This window comes from Mastomys coucha, unplaced genomic scaffold (genome assembly GCF_008632895.1).
Source record: "Mastomys coucha isolate ucsf_1 unplaced genomic scaffold, UCSF_Mcou_1 pScaffold7, whole genome shotgun sequence".
NCBI lineage: Eukaryota > Metazoa > Chordata > Mammalia > Rodentia > Muridae > Mastomys > Mastomys coucha.
The window spans coordinates 11306676-11319077 of NW_022196913.1; the positions used below are offsets into that span (position 1 = coordinate 11306676).

The window sequence follows — 12402 nt, forward strand, 5'->3', positions numbered from 1 at the left end:
AAATCCGCCTGCCTCTGCCTCCCAAGTGCTGGGATTAAAGGCGTGCGCCACCACCGCCCGGCAAGCTTTTCAAGTCTACTTCTCTTAAGTAGTACTCAACAAGAGTGACCTTAAGGAAACTGAAATTAAAAAATAAGAGCTTTATACCATTTGAGGAAATATAAATTGGAACAGCCATTATGAAAGGCAGTGTAGAGATTCTTAAAGAATGTATTAAAATAGAAATCCATATAATCCAGAAATAATCTCACTATATGATATATATATATATATATATACATATATATATATATATTCCATAATTATTAAATTACTGTCTCCTATATCTACTTCTTCTATAGCTGATTCAGGCAAACAAATAACCATATATAGATAAGAGAGTGAAGGAATGAAATACTACTCATTCTCAAAAGGAAGGAATTATTTGCAACAACACAGATAAATATGGAGGAATTTTTCCCAATGAAATAAACTTAGCATAGAAACACAAACAAACAAAACAGTGTACAATTCCACTTATATGCAGACCCAGACATAGTTGACTTCTTAGAAGCTAGAAGGAGAATAGAGTTTGTTAACATTTGAAGTTGGAGGGCAGGATGCACAGATGTGCATCAAAGAATACAACACTCCAGTAACACAAACTAATATCTGAAGATCTCCCATGAGGTGGCTTGTCTACTGCTGACAATAATGCATAAGCTTAACAATTCCAAGAGTATATGTCATGCTTATGCTCTTATAATAACAACCAATAATAGATAGATGAGAAGAATCCTCAGAATGTAACCAATACATTCATGATCTTCACAGTGGGCATTGTTTTATAAGTGTATACTTAACCCCCAATTTATCCTATGTAAGCATTTGGTCTATACAATATTTTGCACATACAGCCTCCACAGTAAGATGGAATTTAGAGTAAGAGAGAACAAGGGCAGTGGGAAAGAAATCCAGTGAGATTATCCCACTCCTTTCTATGGAGACAACTACGGAACCTTTCTTTAAGTCTCCATTTGTCAATGATAGTTGAAAATCATAAGAATATTGTCATCTCAGTGTTGAAAAGCATAAATGAGGTAGCAAGATTCTTAGTGTTCTTAATGGCACCAAAAGTACTTGTGACTCTGTTTTCCTTTTCTGTAATAGGAGTGATAAACATTAACATGGTTACTAATGTCTTCAAATGGATATTTTCCAGATGAATAAATTTCAAACAACATTGCACAGTACTCATTTTTAGCAGAAGTAGAGAGGCAGGTAAGTTGAAAGAAGCTTTTGTTTGAGGAGTTTTTAAAAGAACATTTCCAAACACCACATAGCCATGAGGGAATCCATGAGCTGAACAAGAGCATTGAAACAGTCATACACTGTACCCTGCAGTTCCAATCAAGGGTTTCATGAGCTGCAATTTTATGTTACTTACAAAAACATAATCCCAAGATTGGAAGTAAATATTGCATACATTTTGACCTTGTTTTATCTCAGAACCCTTCCATGTTTTGTGTCTAGGAATTGATAATGATAAAATTAGAATTTGTTTAGAGTCATAAACTTCATAAACATGATCTCAGCTTATCTATCATAATGAAGAAAAAGAAGGTTCCTCTTTTCTGTTTCTTTCTATGACTCATTTGTATTTCAGACTGCTTGAATGGTGTGTCCTCACTAAAGCACAGCTTCCTAAGAGAGCAGTCAGTAAAGAGCTACTCTATCCTGAAGGCCTTCCAAAGCATGCCCCTTTGGCATATTTATTGAGAACTGCCTGTGCTGTTGCCCTCCCTCCCCAATTACCTAATATAAAGTATGGGTTTGCTTTTTTAATAATGAAATTTACATTTATAAAAGAAATTTTCAGTAATAAAGACATTTGTACTAAAAACACAACAGAGCTGATCTGAGATAACTTATCACTGAAAGCCACTCCTTTGCACATCACAGCCCTTCAAGCTCTCTTTCCCAGGACATGCATGGCCCACTCCCTGGAAGCCACAATCCTGCATTACTCTGAGTGTGTATTCATGTCTTCATCACCTAACTCCTTCTTTTACTCTCATATACTTAGATATTACTGTGAACTTACACAGAGCTAACATGGATTACTCACAGAATCTAGACTGGTAGAGGAAAACTTCCCTTCCCCCCAGAATTCGAGGTGACCCACTGTATTCAACTCCACTCTGGGGATGTTTTCTAGTTGAGGAAGCACTTGGTCTCACATTGTCTCTCTTCCTGTCTATCTATCATTTCAGTTTAAAGTTCACAAGAAAAGATGCTCTGGGGACAAAAGAGAGTCACAGCTGGTGTCTCAAGACAATAGATGAACCAATGTTGTGATCATAAACATACTTCAGAAATCTGTTGGGAGCCTTCTTTTAATGTTGGATATATCCATTATTCCTAGTCCTGGAGCAGAGGGTTATGAAGTTGATTCTTCCTTTAAAAACAGCAGCTTCATTTGACCCCAGCTTTTCTCAGCAGTGTGCCCCATAGACATGTGAATCCAGATGTTCGCATTGAAGTTGCAGAATGTTAAGCCCATTACAAGTTCCACGGCAGTGCTTGCTGAAATTGGCAATTATGGAGTCTAAAACACAAACCTACAAGTAAACATTTTCCATCAAATGCACTCTATTAGCCTCCTTCATTAAAGTCATTTTTTTCAATTTTAATAATGCCATTATGATCAACTGTCAGTTACTCTGAGGCTGTTTACAATGCTTATAAAATGCCCAAAGCCTCATCTAATAATGCATTAGCACTTCACCAGCTGGAGTCTTGTTGACAGCCACCAATTAACAGGGATGTCTCCTGTAAACCGCAGCTCTGCCTTCTCATGGTGCACACAGAAATGGCCATCCTTAGCTCAGATAAACAGGAAACACCACCTTACAGGTGTAAGTTTATTGGCATATTACATTTTACAAATAAAGAAAACCCCAGGTTTGAAAATATTTATTTACTAGTAGAACAAAAGAAACCCCATGCTTGCTGGCTGCTTAAAAGGCATGATTAGCTCCACTTATCTGGATAAAGAGAGTAATGAGAAAGTGGAGGTGGAAATTCCCACACATCATTTCCTGGAGGGCCATGGTCCCTGACTTGACATTTCTCTTATCCTTGATTTCTAAATGGTTACTTCCTCTCATTAACAGCTTAGTGCTTTTGGATGAAGGTCAGAAGATGAATCAAGGATTTGAGAGCTGAGATAGATATCTATAAACAATAAAGGAGCCTTTGAATCCACACCATGCCTTGGGGCTCTGCACTCGTGCACTGGAAAGATCATGTGCTGCAACACAGATACTCTTTCTGTGTTTCCGCTCTAGCATACTGGTACAGCATCCGTATGCCTGTAGCATGCTTTTCATGCTAACAGTCCTAAGGCTTTTGAAGACATGGTTCAGTGATTAGTAGCCCTTGCTCTTGTAGAGGATCCATCTTTGGTTCTAGGCACACATATGTCTGCTGAACACAACCATCTCTATACCTCTGGTTCAGGAAATATGATACCTTCTTCTGACCTCTGTAGGCAGCTGCACACATATGGTGCATATATGGTGCACAAGAAGGCAGACGGGTAGGCAGACACACACACACACACACACACACACACACACACACACACACACTAATAAATAATAAAATAACAAAGGTTTCAAAGGAAGGAAGGTTCCTGTCATCATCTTTCTTTCCCAACAAGATCAGCCTGTGTAATTCATTTAGTCAGGTCTGACTCCTCTGCTTTGGCATTTACAATGGGAAGGGCGAGATAGTCACTGCAGTGAGAACACTAGGTAAAGGATGAAGACACCTGGGTTCTTAGGGTGGCTCACTCATCTAGCTTCAGCAAGCTTCACATTCCTGAACTGTAAGATAGAAATAATGACTCTTGTCTGATCAGACTTAAATTACGAGAAGAAATGCAAAATATATAAGTGCTTTGAAAAATCATAAAGACCACTAAATATGTATATTGCTACCATTTTCTAGTCCTTTTCAAGAGTCTCAAATTATTCAATAAGCTCACTTACATATTTTTCCTTTTCTCTTTCTTTTTTTGCATGTACATGTTTATGAAGTTTCTTTGTCTTTGTCTCTGTCTCTGTGTCTCTCTGTGTCTCTCTGTGTCTCTCTGTCTCTCTGTCTCTCTGTCTCTCTGTCTCTCTGTCTCTCTCTCTCTCTCTCTGTGCGTGTGTGTGTGTGTGTGTGTACATGTTTGTGTGTGGGTACATGTTGAAATCAGAGGTTCTCATCAAGGGTCCAATATCACTCTCTACTTTACCTTTTGAGATATTGTCTCTCATTAAACACAAGATTCAGCTCACCTATCTCATTAAACACAAGATTCAGCTAGGCCAGCTGGCCTTGTAGGCTCTGGAGATCTGACTGTCTTTAACCACCTAGCATTGTTGTCACAGACTTGCATGACCATGGCATACTCTTACACTAGTGCTGGAGATTAAAATTAAAATCAGGTCCTTTTTGCTCATGTTACAAGCACTTCATTGACTATGCTATCTCTCCAGCACTAATTATATACATATATGTATACACACACACACACACACACACACACACACACACACACACACACATATATTCCCATACCTGCTACCCCTGGTAGTATCTTACAGAGCACCTGGGTTCTATTATAAGGATGAGTACTAGCAACTAGATCCTCTCCTGCTCCAAACAGGAAGCTTCCACATAACTATTTGTTTTATTTTTAACTCTTTCTCATGGAGCTAGTTTTTAAGTTTTTCTGACAGTTTGGCTCAACTGTAGTATTTTCTGATGTACAACTGATATATTTTCTGACATTGGAAACTGTATTTTACAGGATTCTTCATCCATAAAATTAGGTGGTTAGACTAGATCATCTCTAAGGGATTTAACAGATCAAACCTGGTATGATTCCATCATTTTGTGGTTTGGCTCTAAATTTTTCAATAATGTTTTGCTCAATATGGATTATCTAGCATCCTTATGATTTGTCACAAGAACAGGGCATTCCACAGCATTCAAACCCTGCTCAATGTACAGATTTATTTACTCTAGAGACAACTGACAATGTTTCTTTAAGCCAAATAGGTTTTACAAATGTTAAGGAAAAATAAATAGTTCAGTATAGCAAAGAAAAGCCCAAAGTAAGTCTTACTCCTTTGTTTCAGAATACAGAAATCTTATTTTTAGTGGATTTCAATACTGAGAGAAGAGAAACAATTGCAATTATATGTGTGACACACACACATTCAGCACAGTAGAATATATTTTGTTAGAAGTGAAGGTATGTGGCTTCTAAGACATGTTAATAGAGGTTCATGTGCATGATGGAGCAAAGTCCTTCTCCCTCCACTCACTCTGGGTAAAGTCCTAAGGAGATTCCCAATCACTCAAGGAATGGTTCCATGGTCCCCTAACTACCAGCTGCGTTCACTTGTCATGTGTCTGAAGGAGAGACCTTATTAGCCAGTTCCAACAAAAGTGACCTTTAGGATGACATTCAGAATTGCAACAATACAGGGGAGAGAAGGCAAAATAATGCTGATAAAGCTCGAGGATTTCTCACATCCAAAATTCAGGTGGAATGTCAGCTGTTCATGCTGTTAGATGTTGGAGTGGTTCTTGGTACAGCGATAAAGGATTGATATAAAGAATTGTGCTGTGGGCTATTTATTAACCAATCTATGCTGGAAGCCATTTGAATTATTCTACCATCTTTCTGGCGATGCCAAAGGCACACAGATGAATAGCTACAAACACATATATAGCCCTCTCCAGAAACAGATTTCCAAAGAGAACGTGCAGGATCAAATGCTCAGCAAATTTACTAGCTTTGTATTGTATTACTTTTCCTGTTCTTTTCCTAGAAGTGGCATATTTTACAGTTCCAACTTAAAGAAGTAGAAACAAGTATTGCCTTGTGTATTTATTGCAGTCAGTTAAATGTCCCCAATGATGTTTATGTCATAATCCCACAAATATATGACTAGTTTATATTGTATAGCAAAAGGAACTTTGTAGATAGGAGTGAGTTAAGGAGTTGAAAATAAAAATAATGCTGGGTTTCCATCCCCATGAGAAAATACTTGAGATCACTAACAAAAAAAAGCTGAAAAGGAGGTTTTTTGAGCTCATGAATTCAGTCCTTGAGTCCTTGGTCCTCTTACTTTGGGGCAGTGATAAGAAAGGACAACATGGTAGGTAGGGCATGTTAGAAGGAAGCTGCTTACTTCATGGAGTCCAGGAAGCTGAAAGGGGGATAAGCAGAAGCTCTGGCAATAGTGTCTTTGAGGAGCATGCTCCCAGTGATTTTACTTCTTTTCTGTAGGACTCACCTCCTAAAATTTCCAGCACTTTCCAAGCTACCATCATGGTCTTTTGGAGGACACTTAAGGTCTGAACCACAGCATGAGGTGACTGAATTATTCATTATCTGAACAGACAAAATATCATCACAAGAATCTGTAAATGCCCATGGTTAAGAACGAACAGGAGGTCACAGATAGGGAATATGAGAACTCAAGTCACTGTTGCTGGCTTTGAGGATGGAGGAAGGAGCTAGAAGCCAAGGAATGTGTGCCCTTCACAATGTTATTCTAGAAAACAAGGAAAGGGTTCTCTCCTGGAACTTTAAAAATGAAGCCCTTAGCCCATTGCCATCTTAGTTTTGCCTTAGTGAGACCCTTGTCAGGTTTATTACCTCCAAAACTATCTTGTAGCAGATTCCATGTTGTTTTAAGCTACAAAAGGTAAGTAATTGCACAGAAAATGAGTATATTCACTTCACATTGTAAATCATTTTCACTTTCAATTTTAGTACGCAAAAGAGATATAGTTCAGCGAATGATTGCCCAATTGTGATAACAGTGAAGTTACTGGGTACTTTTCTTCCTTTGGTCCCAAGATTTCTTTCTGTCTTGGACCCAAACCCATTATCTCCTGTGCACATTTTGTTTACAATAATCTTTTTGTGCCCTTATTAATTTTTTGACATATTCTATTGCCTGTTCTAAGACTTGTTTTAAGTAAATGGCTACTGGGAAGAAAAATCAAACAAATCGGGAATTAAAACATAACGTCGTCTCTTATAAAACTGCCTTCCAGGAAAGGAGAAAAATAAGCAGCTTAGAAATCCCTGCATCCAGTCCTCAATGCATCCACATTGCATGCATTGTTTTATACATGAACAGAGCCTGTGCCACCCTCCAAGATTGCCCTGCCACCAAGGGGAAGAAGGAAGAAGATAATGAGATCATGATCCAGAGCAGCCTTGGACTAAGACCTGCAGCCATCCCAAAGGCCACTTTGAGGAAACTGAAAATACATGCTTTAAAAGGAAACATGGTCTCTAAGCAGGAAAGCATAAGAGACTCTTTGGTTGAAATTTCAGCATTCTTTCTTTAACATGGATGTACAGTGGAGGAGAAATAGAGCAACAAAAGACCCTGTGTGCCATTATGAGAGATTTATCATGAAGCAATTTCTATTTACTTTGCAGGTTTTTGAGACTGCATAAATATGACAGTAAAGACTAGACAGAATTGTCTCCATATTGACACTGTACACGAGGAAAAATTAAATAAAACTTTTTTATAAAACCCAATGTCACCTGGTTTTACTCACTTATGTAGCTAACTTGTAATGTAGCTCAGTACTTAGGCATTTTCCTAGCATGCACAAGGTCCTCCATCTCAACCTCTGAAAAAATATACAAAGCTAACAATTTAATTATAGGAGCTGGAGAGATGGCCAAGTAGTTAGGAGCAGTAGCTGCTCTTGTAGAGGAGCCAAATGTGGTTTCCATGTCAGGGAGCTCCCTCACAACCACCTGTAACTCGAGCTCCAGGTGATTCTCACTTCTACCATCCATGGGAACCTATACTGCGCGCGCGTGCGCGCGCGCACACACACACACACACACACACACACACACACACACACACAACCTTAAAATAATAAAATAACTTAGTTTTAGATTGAGCTTAAGCAAGGAAAAACAATGGAAAGGTGGATGCTAATTGATGATTGAGCTAATGTGGATAAACTGCGTGTGTGTTTAATTTATATTAAATATATATATAAATTTAAGATTAGAAGATACTGGAAGCTCAGAAAGAAGAGGAAAAGAGGAAGGCTGATAAATGAAATAGAAAAACAAAGCTAGATGAGTGTAATAAGTTCTAGCATTCCGCAACCCATGGGATGACTGCAGTTTATAACAAACTCTTCTTCTGAAGACTTACAAGAGACAAAGTCTAAGGTCTCAGGTATAAAGTCATGATAAGGCCTCGGGAGTTCTAACTCCCCTGACTCATCAGTACACTCTCTGTGGGTATGGTACTATCAAGAGTCCCATAAGCGTGTACAATTATGATGCGTCAGTTAAAAAGCACAATAAATACAGAAGAAAAGCAGATAAGACTATCTCATGCCTCCATGAGCAGAGAAAGTATGGGTTATGACAGTCTCCTTCTGGGAACCCCTGAAGCACATACCAGGGATTCAAGTGTATAGTCCCAAAGGTCAGACAACCTCATAATGTAAACTCAGAGATAAGGCCTATTGTGTTTTCATTGAGATGGGCAAATATGGAGCAGTAGTTCATTATTTGACTTATGGTATGGGTGCTTGATTTAAGAAATGTGAGCTTACTCATTACTGACTAGTAAGGCATCTTTTTGTTTTAAAGATTTATATCAACATCCAGCTTAAAGGGATCAACTGCTTGATTTAAATCAGCAAGAGAACTCTGAGTATTGAAATCCATCCACAGCCTTAAATTTCTTATTGATTTCTAAATAACTACTTTCTGAAAAAGACTTTCTTGGCAAACCTTCTATGACCGAGACTATATTTTTCTTAAGAACTTTAGAATGATCTCTGTTTAATAGTATTCTCAGCTCAACTTTAATTATGCTATTAGAGGTAAATATTAGCTAATAGACTTTGGGGTGAATAATTGACCAATAGGACGACTATGCACTGTTGATAGATATGAACAAGCTGATAGATTTGATACAGCGAAGCCTTCCTGAAATCAATCCTTTCTAATCTAAGGTTGAAACTTAAGATGACTAACAAACTCTCATTGCAACACAACTGTTTTATTATTATTATTATTATTATTATTATTATTATTATTATTTTACTAAATCTTAGTCTCATTTCAATTGATTATGTAAAAGAAATTCATTTCCATTACACTACCACTGATCTGTCAGAATATGATAAAGAAGTTAAATTAGGGTTTGCATTTTAGACTGTTTCATTACTTGGGCTTGTTTTTTTAATTGGGATATTATATAACAGAAGCTGTATTTTATTTTATTCTTCCAGTAAGTAGAAGTGTTACAATCTAGAATTGTAAATATTTTAAGTAGATTTATGAAAGTCTAATTTGCATCCCATAAAATTCATCCATTTTAATGACACGATTCAATTTTTATTTTTAAACAAATCTTCACAGTTGACGAAGTCATTACCACTGTCCAATTTTGGAATTGCAAAAGCATCCTTCTACCAATTTGCAGTCATTCCTTATTTGCACCCCTCCTGTCCTGTCATGACATGTGACAAAGAAACTACTTTCCATCTCAGTAGATTTGACTTTCCTTTACTATTTGATGTAAAAGGAATCACATAACACATTTCATTTTGACTGGTAATTTTACTTAGCATAATGTTTTCAAGCTTCATTCATGCTATGGCATGAATTAGTAGTTTTCTTTAGTGCTGAATAATACCCCACTGTATGCATCTGACCCATTTAATCTATCCAATTTTCAGTTAATAGTCACTTAGGTATTTATACTTAACTATTACTAGAAAACTTTCCATGGACATTTGCTGGCAGTCTTTGTAGGAATGCATAGCTTGATTTCTCTTGGGTAGATTCTTTGGGTTTTAATGGTGGGGTTGATAATATATTTGTATTTACCTTTAAGTGAACAATCTCTTTACCAATGGAAATATAAATCATACAAAATGGTTTTCCAAAGCAGCAGTACAGTTTTTATTCCCATTAGTAATGTATAGAGGGTTTACATTTTGTGACATAATCATCAACATTTGTTATGGTCTGCCTTCTTATTATAATCATTCTTGCAGTTGTGTCATGTCAAATTACATTCCATGTCACTTCCCTAATGACTAATGGTGCTAAGCATGTTGACATCTGCTTGCTAATACCTACATATCTTCTCTGGAAAAGTGTGTTTGCAATGGACTCTTACAGGAATAGATGCATACTGCTTTAGCCTAATCTTGTGTGTCCCTGCTAGTGTGAATGCGTTTAATTCATCTGAATGAACATTCACTGTTCATGATGTGTTGTGCTGCTTGCTCTATACCATTAAATGGGCACTGTGAACAAGAACGCCTGGAAAGAAGTGATATGGCTTCAATGCCCAACTGGCTGATTAGAAAGAACTTCAGTGCTGTAGAGAAACTAGAACGTTACAGATTTTAGAGTCTACTCAACTTACCTTGGGCTTGCTTTTTTCCATTCCCACCACTGTGTAAAACTAACATCCTGTGACAAATACACAAAGTTTTTTTTGAACTCTATTAACTTAGAAGACTACTAGTTTTTCACCAACTGAAAGCTAAGAATCTTGGGCCTACATGAGATCTTTCCCTGTCTTGCTGTAACCTTGTTCCCACCCCCAAGATGTACCCATGAACATATTTTTAAATTGCCTTGATTTATGACTTACTTTGGTAAGTAATACTATAAAACTTCATGAAACTGCTTCCAAGTTGGAAAACGAATTGAGGTAATGTAAGTCTGTCATCTCCAGGCATGGTTACTCAAAATGGCTTCAGAGAAAACTCTGGTTTTGTTCCTTTAAGATGGGAGATATGTTTTCTTGTCAACAGCATCTTCTATGCACAATATATTGAATTACTTGTTTTGTCACCTACCAGAAAAGAAAAATAAAATTAGAATTACAATACTCTTGAGTACATCATGAAAATAACTACAGTACCTGTAGAAGACAACTTGCTGGAGTCAGTTCTCTTTCTATGATGTGGGTGTTGTGGACATAATTGAGATCACTAAGCTTAGTGCAAGGTAGTCTTAGCCACTGAAACATCTCTGTGATCATGAAATGAGTACATTTTAATGTAAGGTACAACACTCATAAATCTGACTGGTTCATCAGATAACAATAGATATTTTAGTAGTTTGAAGGTCAAAAATAGTCCTTCTATTTTGATAGAATAGAAACATCAAAGGACATCCTAGAATGGTACCATGGTGCACACTTGAGATTTTTAGCATATAGAAGGCACAGGCAGTAAGGCTACAAGTTCAAGGAAAGTATATGAGACATCTTCTTAAAAAAAAAAAAAAGAAGAAGAGAAGAGAAAGAAAAGAAGAAGAAAGAAAAGAAAAGAGGCTTGGCAATGTAAATTAGTAGGAGAGTATTTGCTTAACATGTACAAGTTACTAGGATCCTTCCCCAACATTATGACATAAATAATGAATAATCATAACTAAAATGTTCTAAAATGGAAGCATTTCTTTTTCAAACCTTCCTCAAGGTAGGGATTTATATAAAGCACAATGGGCAAAGAAGAAGATGTATCTATTGGATCTCAGTAAATATTATTAAATTGACAGGATCTAGAATCATCTAAGAGACAAACTTTTGGACATATTTATAAAAGATTTGGGTTTTTGTTAGTTGAGGAGATAAAACACACTTCAAATGGGCAGTATCATCCATGAGCTGGGGTTCTAGACTCAACAAGAGAGAGAGAAAAAGACAGAGACACAGACACAGAGATAGACAGAGACAGAAAGAAAGAGATAAAGAGAACCAGTATTCACCCATTTTTGTTTCCTGACATAATAGTAATATAATAGTAAATGTACTATGACAAATCACCATGGCTTCCTCATCAGAATGAACAATATCCTCAAAGTATGGGATAAAGTGAATTTCCTCCTTTCCTACATTGCTTTTGTCAGAGATTTTGCCAGAGCAATGAAAAATACAGCACAAGTTATCAGGCCATGTGCAGATAAACTACATTTTTTGTCTTATTTTGTCTCCTATTCATCTTAAAAAAGAGTAAAATAAACTTTATCTTTTTTTTTAATGATGACTAAGTCAAGAGCAGGTAAGTAATTTGGCATAGAGAAGATTGTACAACTCCTGGGCTTGGCCAAGTAGAGTGCGAATGGAAAAGAGCTCATACAAGCCAGGGAAAGATACAAAGACTTTGACTGTGGAGAGCTGGTGGGAGCCTTGGTCTCATTATGAGATATTTTAAAGCAGGCTTCTGATTAAGAAAGGACATTTCTGCTGAAATATAGACATCAAGTAGTATGTCAGATAGTCAAAAAGACCTTGAATATTTTCATGATCCAAATGTTAACATTTACTT

The 12402-nt window shown here is 37.0% G+C and overlaps 1 long non-coding RNA gene across 10 annotated transcripts in view; it reads right to left on the minus strand.

Annotated features, from left to right (window-relative positions):
- The window catches only part of LOC116082415, a 25362-nt gene extending 13915 nt beyond the window's left edge, over positions 1 to 11447 (minus strand). For 6 of the 10 annotated variants that reach the window (XR_004115283.1, XR_004115284.1, XR_004115292.1 and 3 more), the window contains exons 1-2: positions 10995 to 11447; positions 10722 to 10925 (exon numbers count right to left, since the gene is read on the minus strand). This is a non-coding gene — a long non-coding RNA (uncharacterized LOC116082415). Of the gene's footprint in view, positions 1 to 2349; positions 2601 to 10721; positions 10926 to 10994 lie in introns of all 10 variants that reach the window. The other 4 variants (XR_004115290.1, XR_004115288.1, XR_004115289.1 and 1 more) reach the window with 1 other exon arrangement.
- Between the last annotated feature and the right edge of the window lie 955 nt (positions 11448 to 12402).